Genomic DNA, 8,573 nt, shown 5'->3' with positions numbered 1-8,573 from the left:
AGAGAGAGAGAGAGAAAGAAAGAGAGAGAGAGAGAGAGAGACTGAGAGACCATGGCAAACCCTCAACTTTTCTGGGCCTTAGGCTAGATATATTAAAAGAACAAGGGGACTCTCTAAGATCCTTTCTAACCTTAAAGTTCTTTGACTGACCAGGGCACCAGGGATAGCAAGGACATTTTAATATGACAGCATATTTTTAGATGTCATTAACCAAAGAAATCAGCTTAATTTCATCTTGTAAAGTTAAGAGTAATAAATCACTTATCTTACTACTTTGAGTAAGGAGAATTAGAAGAAGGGATCATATGTGACTTGTGTATTTATACTCTGATCTAATATTAGGTAAGTGACATGTTGTAGTCAAGAGGCCCAATTATAACACCTGGAAGTAATCTGGTAACAGAATGACTCAGAGGAATGTTAAATCAATATTTTCCCCTGAGAAAACTGAGAAAGGTGTTTATCTACATTTTTTCATTGGGATATGTGCATGTCTTGGGAGTGAGGATGCTGGGAGGTAGCCCCACTGTGGGTAGTAGTCAAACACCAGATTTAAGATCCCACTGAAGATCTTTCATTGATGAGCTCATATGTGGTGAAAAGGCTGCCAGCCCTGAAATCAGCAATAGAATGCTGCTCAAGGTGGCTGTTTGTCATAAGCTCAGCTGGGCATGGTCACAAGCTTGGTGGGCAGAAAGAATTTTGAAATAATGCCACGCCGTCATTGTGAAAGAGCTAGGAAACAGTGCTGACTGAATAAAATCTGTACTGCAATCAAATGGTGACTCTTTTTGAGGAAAGGCTTTGTTCTGGCTAAGTCCTGGAGGATGGGCCACTGACAAAGGCTCCAGCCAGAGCTGCATGGGAAAGATCATGCAGTGGACATTGGTTGTTTCTCTCTGTTGTCATCACTTTGAGGACTAAAATATAATTGAAAAGTTTTATTTACCTCTATCTAGAGCTTCTAGGGGAAAAAAGAGAATTGTTTCATTTCTAAATGCATTTCATTTTAGTAAGTAAAGCATTATGAATAAACCCAAATAAAATTCAAAACAAATTAGAAACTTGGATACAAAATATAGGTATTAGTGCCACCATACAAAGAAGACCTCTCTAAGGATGCAGAGATCAACATTTAGTAGCCTCTGTCCTTATGAACTTAACTTGAGTGAGAGAAACAGGTAAATAGTTAATATTTATTGTTTTATTCAATTTTTATACAATGTCTACTCTATACAAGGCTATGTACTAGATGTTGAGACTACAAGGTAATCTGTTGATACAGTCCCTATTTTCAAGACATTTATAGTCCAGAGGAAAGGAGTAAATGAGTAATCAGAGCACAGGTTTCAAGGAGTTATATACGAGGGACGAAATCATTAGAATGCATAACAGAAATTGATGCAGGGGACTTTGAATATGTTCTAAGAATGGAACTAAGCAGTGTCAAGGAACCTGTTCCTTCAGTGATTGTAGTAAGCTGTGCTTAAAGTTATGTTCCAAAAGTTGTACATTTCTGATGTTAAGGATGATAATAGCCAAGAATTTTACAATGCTTTCTTTCTGTCAGCCATAGTTCTAGTGCTTTTCATATAACAAGTTATGTAGTCCTTATAGTAATCCTATAAAGTAGGTGTTAATGTTAACCAATAAACTTAGGTCCAGAGCAGTCTAGTTACTTAATAAATAACAACTACTAGTATGTAGTGGATCTGGCCTTTGGTTCCAAAGTTCATATTCTAAGTACGGTGCTGAGTTAAGACTTACAGAATTAAGGGAGTCATCTACTGGAAGAACCATTGTTGTACATTTTTGTAGGTAGAGCAGCTTAATATTAATGAATCCATATCTGAGCAGATAGGAGAAAAAATTGTATATACATATTTTTTATTGTCTAGAAATAAAGCTTATCTTAAATTATTGGAATTGCCTTGTACTAGCTATAAATTATAATAGAATTATTAAATTGAAATAATAGAATTTTTAAGTTGAAATCATAGGAAATACCTTTTGATCAATACTGTTCTCCATTAATTTACAGAAAAGGGCCTTCTTGAATTTTAAATATCTCTAAAAGAGAATCTATAGCCTTCCACAATCAGGAGCTGTATCCCACAGCTCTTTGAGGTGGGGATTTCCCTATTCAGTCCAATGTTCTCCAGGTCAGTAGGAGTTTGCTTTCTCTATCTCTCATCCTTTGAAATGTCTATCTCTTTTTATAACACTAGAGGCCTTTAATTTATAAGCTGGATTTGTAAATTGATGGTGCCCAGCCTGGTTGGGCCTGTGGTGCATGTGGCTTATCTCCATGTTTGGAGGCCTGCTATTTGCTGCTCTCAGGGAGTTAATAAGAGCTTTGGTGACCTGGTTTGCCCAAAATTTATAGGCTCAAATCTAGACGATCTGAAGGGAAAAAAAAATAGAATGAAAAAGTCAAAGTTATGGTTGTAAACTACAAGGAAAGTTAGAATCATAAAACCGGCATCAGTATGCTACACACAAGAATTAGAAGTTAGGAAGAGCCTAGAAGGAGACATTTTTAATTAAAGCAGTCCTCAAGACATTTGAAATTGTTAGGATGATTTTAAATAGGCAACCCTTTGGCTTTAAAAAGAATCAAGGATTCAGTTTTCTGTATGTGGTGTTAAATATAAAGACATACAAAATTTAAGAGGAAAAGAAATCTTTTTATGTAAAGCCATTTTGATTTATGGTTTTCTGGCCTTTGAAAGCCTCCCTGCATCTTGATAAATACATTGAATTGTTTTAAAATGGTATTAAAATAATTTCTTTTGCAAAAGCAAGTATTTTTAATGTAGTAGTTAGGAATATCATTAGGAAGACTATTGAAAGTGATGTCTACCATAAAGCTGAATGGTATTGCTAAATAAAGAAAAGGATATTCAGACCTCATTTGGACAATTAACTAAAAATAAAAGTAAACTTTTACATATAATATTGAAATCAACTATGGACTTAAAGAAATTTACTAAGATAATATTTTGTTTAAATTTATTTTCTATTTTGTTTTTTAAAACTTTAATTTTATTTACAGAAAGAATAAAAAGTATTTTAAAAAAAAGCATTACAGATCAAAGTTCCCTTTGACTACTATCCTTCCATCATCTCAGAAGTCACCATTTTGCCATTGTTTCTTCCAAAGCATTTTCTGAATATTTATATGCATATATTTCTATGCATATAACAGAAATATGTTTTGAATAGATGTTAAAAAAATAATTCACAGATTGTATTGTTTGCCAGTTCATTCTAAATATGACCTTCCAGTATGTTTTGGTTTTGATACTTCAATAATATTAATAATAGCAACAGACATTTATTGAGTAGTTATTATGTGCTAGGCAAGATATTTAACATTTTATATATAATTTATTCTCATAATCTGCATAATGAGCTTCGGAGGTGTGAACCCTAAAAAGAATTATATCTACCGGGAAAGACTCCTCATGGTTATAGGCCCAAAATCATAATCATAGTCTAGCAGCCATTGCTGACAGAGGTCTCTCACAGGCTGCATTTCAGGGAAAAGCCACAGACTGAGCTTCCAAGCTTCCTGAACTGTGCTCCTGCTGTCTGATATGACCTGTATAAGGGAGCTCCTGGTATCATCTTTCAGCCAATGCACTGAGACCTGCCCCAACCAATTGGAACTGTGCACAACTGTATCTTCATTTGCATTTGCACTGACAAATCAGAGAAGCTCCGTAATGACCAATTGGAGTGCATGAAGCTGACCAATTAGGACAGTGCTATTTGAATCAATCAGAACTATGCTGTTTGGATTTCTCATTTGTATTAAAATGAAACAATTGAGAACTAGAGCAGGAACTTCTCTATAAAAAGTGTCCTCCCCTTTGTCTTGGTGAAGCACACTTTTGATTTTCAGCAGAGGCTGCTTCCCCCAGTTTTCAAATTGTTCACTTAAAGTTCCTCTTTTTACCGCAGCCCAGATTGAGGATTCCCGTTGGCATTGGGTTGGTGGGAGCAACCTTTTGTTGAAATAGGTGAGTATTCTATATTCATTTTATTTGAATAAAAATTTACCTTAATTTTATCTCACATTTACATTGAATTGCTAATGCCAGTAGTTTATCATCCTTTAATAAGTTTTCAAAAAAATAAAACATTTAGAATGATTTAAAAATTGTTAGGAATATAACTTCTAGTTCTGTTAGTTTTGTTATTCACATGACCTCGGCCTTTTTCTACCAAGTCCCTGGAGTATCTTTGCTAAGCCACAAGGCTGGGAATAAGAGGGTGACCCCTGCTCACCTTTTAGGAATGTGGAGGCATTTTTGTCATATCTGACTCATTCTACATGAAGAAAAGACAACCCCAGACATTTCCTCAGTAGTCATTGCTTTTAAAAACCTAAGTCTGTGATGATGTTCTTGTTTGGGGGAACTGTTATAGGATATAAGATCTAGGAGGAAAGAGGTTTGTTTTTGAAAGATGCTTTTCATTGTGCCCTTAGTCATACTGGTATGAGGAAATAAAGGTTGCTGTAATGAGAACTCTGAGAATTTTTATGGGAATTGGTAGAGAGGAAGTGATATTGGGTGGGTTGAGAGAAAAAAATTTGTATGCCCTGATTTTGGACTTTGGATGAAGATATTTCAAAATTACATGACAAAATTGATATTTTAATGAATGGGATAGCTGTCAGAAAGGTTTAAATCACAGTTCTGCTGCTTACTTGTAATTAGCTGGGTAACCTTGAAAAAGCCACTTTACTTCAATAAAATAATATCCACCTTATAAAGCTGCAGGATTGAAATTACATTAAGTATTTTATATATTGCAAAGCACTATACAGATGTGCAATGTTAGCTGATATTTTTGCTGTTTTTATTACCACAGTTGTTGTCTAGGCTGTCTACAGTTTGCATCTTTTACTTACTATGGCCTCTGTACTGAAGACTTACAAAGCTTGCTTCTGTCCTTTATTACCTGAAAGAGAACACTATATTAGGGCTCTGTTATTTTCAGAGAAGAAAACAGCTTTTTGCTGGATCAGTTAACAAAAATTAAAGGCCTAATTTTATGTATCAATCAGCATTTCCTCAAGCCTAATGTAAGAACTGAAAACATTATCTATAGTACTTCTCCATGAGAGGAGATATGCTGAAGGTCCCAACAGTTAACATTTGGTTGTCATCAATAGTGTTCATAGATATTCTTTACCTTTTGTTTTTAAGATAACAATAAAGTATTACTTACTATCTGTCTACTTTTATAAGTATTTTCTAATAATTTTTATTGCACTAGATTTTTTTGTTTGAAAAACAAAAATTATCTTGCTATAGTTTCTTTTTGGTTATGTAATACTTAAATTACTTTGAAATCTCAATATACAATGAGGATATGAAGTGTTTATATTTAACAAAACAAGACATGAGTTCAAAATGGTTAAGAAGCACTAAAAGGCCTGGCTAGTGTGGCTCAACAGTTGAGTGTAGACCCAGGATCCAAGAGGTCACTGGTTCGATTATGGGTCAGGGCACATGCCCAGATTGTGGGCTCTATCCCCAGTGGTGGTGGGGAGGGGGAAGATGTTGAAGGCAGCTGATCAATGATGTTTCTCTCTCTATCCTCTCCCTTCCTCTCTCTCTAAAAATCAATAAAAACATATTTTTTAAAAAAACAATGAAAGTGAACTCTTGTTTCCAGATGAGGAGATGGCTCCATTGAGTTTCCATTTGGTGCACTTCAGAGTCCACACTATAATGGGGGAACTGCTCCATGGTTAGAACCCCAATTAGAAGTCTGGTTTATTATTTGAAAGTTTTTGTGTATTACTTTGCTTCCTCTCATTCTGCTAATGTTTTTCCTAATGTAAATTTTGTAGCAACTCTAAATTCTTGGAAAGAGCAGGACCTTTAGCTTGTCACAGAGTCCTTGGACTGCCTATCAGTGAGCCAATGCTACAGAAACCAGACATCAATCCTTTAGCTTTAAGGCGACTAGGAAGTCTACATTTGAAATTTCATTTGCCATTTGAGTGATGTGTCATTTATTGTACAAAAACACTACAGGCATAGGCTATTTCTTGAAGAAGATATACCTATGCTTTGGAGGAGGCACTTTGCTGGAGAAAAATCCTTTGGTTTTATTGTTACCCCTCTCGATAGTTCTAAAAAGCTTACCCTTTTCACTTTAATTGGTGAAAAGTTTTAATTGGTGAAAAGATCACAAATTTTGCTTTGTGATCTCTGTCCTCACTTCCATTTATTTCTTGACCTACTCTTTGTGGCAGAACATCTCTATCCTGAAGTTATACCAATGGGAAAAGTTAAATCTTATTTCAAAGGAACTGAAATTCCATTCCATATTTTAAATTTAGTCCATTGGAAAAATCACGTTTTTCTTTATTTTATTTGGATACCCATGCCCTTATTCTCTGAGGATTATAAGGGGTTTTTAAACTTTCTCACCTATTTATAGAAGCTGAGAATTTCTTCTTTTCCAGAAGCAGTTGTATTAAGAGAAGCTTATTTCCTTGAGATCTCAACCAGGGTTCTCTAAGGAGTCTAGGATCTGCACAGTCACATTTGCTTTTCCAAATAAGCAACTAGAAATATTTTAACTTGTCTTGACTATAACTAAGTTACTCTTAAAACAAAAAGTTTATAATCAGTTGAATTCTCTCTGCTTCTGGCTTACAGTACTGAAGAAACTGTTACATCGAGTAGACAGGCTGGAGTAAGAATTTCTGATTCGATTGCATATTATTTATTGTGGAAAGAATGTTTTCCCTCCAGACTGACTAAGAACAAGATGTTTAAACATAAGCCAGGGTGGAGACCAGTTTGTTTGGTCAGCTTCAGAGGAGCCACGTTTTCCTACTTACCATGAGTCCGCCAACTATTCTACCCCCCACCCCCACCCAATTCTTCAAGTTTCTTTGGAATTTTTACTTAAGGCTCCGTTGAATAAGGCAGTGATACGGTGCATACGTGGCAATAAGAAAGGCTAAGGCTGTTTTTGGAGCAACGTGATTTTATGTCATTATGAATTTATGTTGTACTGTGTGTGTATATATAAAATGTTTTCTTTTTTTTTCTTTTCCCTGGTCCCCCTCTGCTGTTGGCTTCTGTATTCCCATAGCTGGATTTCATGCAGCAGGACTCCATTTATCATAGGCGGTGGGAGGGGTGTACAGAGATACGAAAGGGTTACTGTTCACATTTCCTGTGTAATTCCCTGTGATCTTACTGAGTTGTATGTAATTTATTTTTTGATGTTAAACATTCCCAGGCTCCTATAACCTTCTAGCCTACTTGTACTGGCCAAGTTTGTCCCAGGTGATCATAGAGGCAAATCTCCTGTTTTTAAAGATTAGAAATCACTCCTTCCTCCATGAGATAGGCTAAATGCTCATGCCTTTGTAGTCCTAAAAGAAATCCTTTTGATTTAAAACAAGAACAGAAAAGTAATATATTAGTTTTAAAATTTAAATTCAACAGTCAAGTTTGTTGTCAAATTAATTGTGTATATTTAAAAATCTACTGATTCCTGGTGTAGTAAATTTCTAGTTAAATGGAACCCCCTGATCTATTAAAGATTACATTCTTCCTTCTTAAAACACACTTAAAAAAATGGATTCTAATTCTAAAAGGGTAGATTTGAACCTATCATCTTACTTTTAGTTTATTTAATAGGTAGATCATTTTAAGTTGCCTCAGATATAAAGCTGCTTACCTGAAACTTTAACACTTCTGCTTCAGTTCCATTCAGAAGATTGTAGTTGATCATAGGGAGATGCTTATTATTTTCTGCTTTTTTTCTTGTTTTAAAAGTATATCCCAACTCATTATTATTCCACAATATTTTAAATATACATTTTTGTTGTTGGATAAAGGTATTCTATTTTTGCCTTTGCCTTAAGTTTTAGAAGAAAATGCTATCCTATATAATAAAAGAGAAAGATGGTAATTGGCGTACGACCGCTACCCTTTTCATTGGCTAATCAGTGAGATATGCAAATTAGTCGACAGCCAAGATGGCGGCTAATTTGCATATGTCAGCCCCAAGCCTCAGACTGAAGCTTTAGGCTGGGGCCTGGGCGGAGCCATTCAGCGATCATTGATGGTGGCAGTGGCAGGGAACCAGGCGGAGCCAGCCAGCTATGCTTGATGGCGGCAGCGGCAGGGAGCTGGGGGTGCTCCGGCCCAAGCCTAAAGCCTCCACCAGAGGCTTTAGGCTTGGGGCGGTCCAGCCAGCCAGGGATCCTTGATGGCAGTTGCAGCGGGGAACCGGGGCGGAGCCAGCCAGCGATTGATGGTGGGAGCTGGGGTGCCCCGGCCCAGGCCTAAACCCTCAGCCTGAGGCGTTAGGCCTGGGTCAGGGAGGAGCCAGCCAGAGATTGTTGATGGTGGGGAGCATGGGGAGGGTCTGGCCCAGGCCTAACACCTTAGCCAGAGGCTTTAGGCTTGGACTGGGGCAGAGCCAGCCAGCGATCTGTGGCGGGGAGCTGGTGGTGCCCAGGACCAGGTCTAAAGCCTCGGCCTGAGGCGTTAGGCCTGGGCCAGGGAGGAGCCAGGCAGCCCTCT

At 36.9% G+C, this 8,573-nt stretch overlaps 1 protein-coding gene across 2 annotated transcripts in view; it reads left to right on the top strand.

Moving 5' to 3' along the window:
* Nucleotides 1–8,573, top strand: part of ZNF438 (zinc finger protein 438) — a 223,529-nt gene that overhangs the window by 93,787 nt on the left and 121,169 nt on the right. For both annotated transcript variants that reach the window (XM_006757527.2, XM_015559934.1), the window contains one exon: nucleotides 3,967–4,025. The gene's annotated coding sequence lies outside the window, so the exon portion shown is untranslated. The remainder of the gene's footprint in view (nucleotides 1–3,966; nucleotides 4,026–8,573) is intronic.

Source organism: Myotis davidii, unplaced genomic scaffold (assembly GCF_000327345.1).
Source record: "Myotis davidii unplaced genomic scaffold, ASM32734v1 scaffold515, whole genome shotgun sequence".
Classification (NCBI taxonomy): Eukaryota; Metazoa; Chordata; class Mammalia; order Chiroptera; family Vespertilionidae; genus Myotis; species Myotis davidii.
Note: the sequence above shows the minus strand (reverse complement) of the source record. Positions and strands in the feature narration are given on the sequence as shown.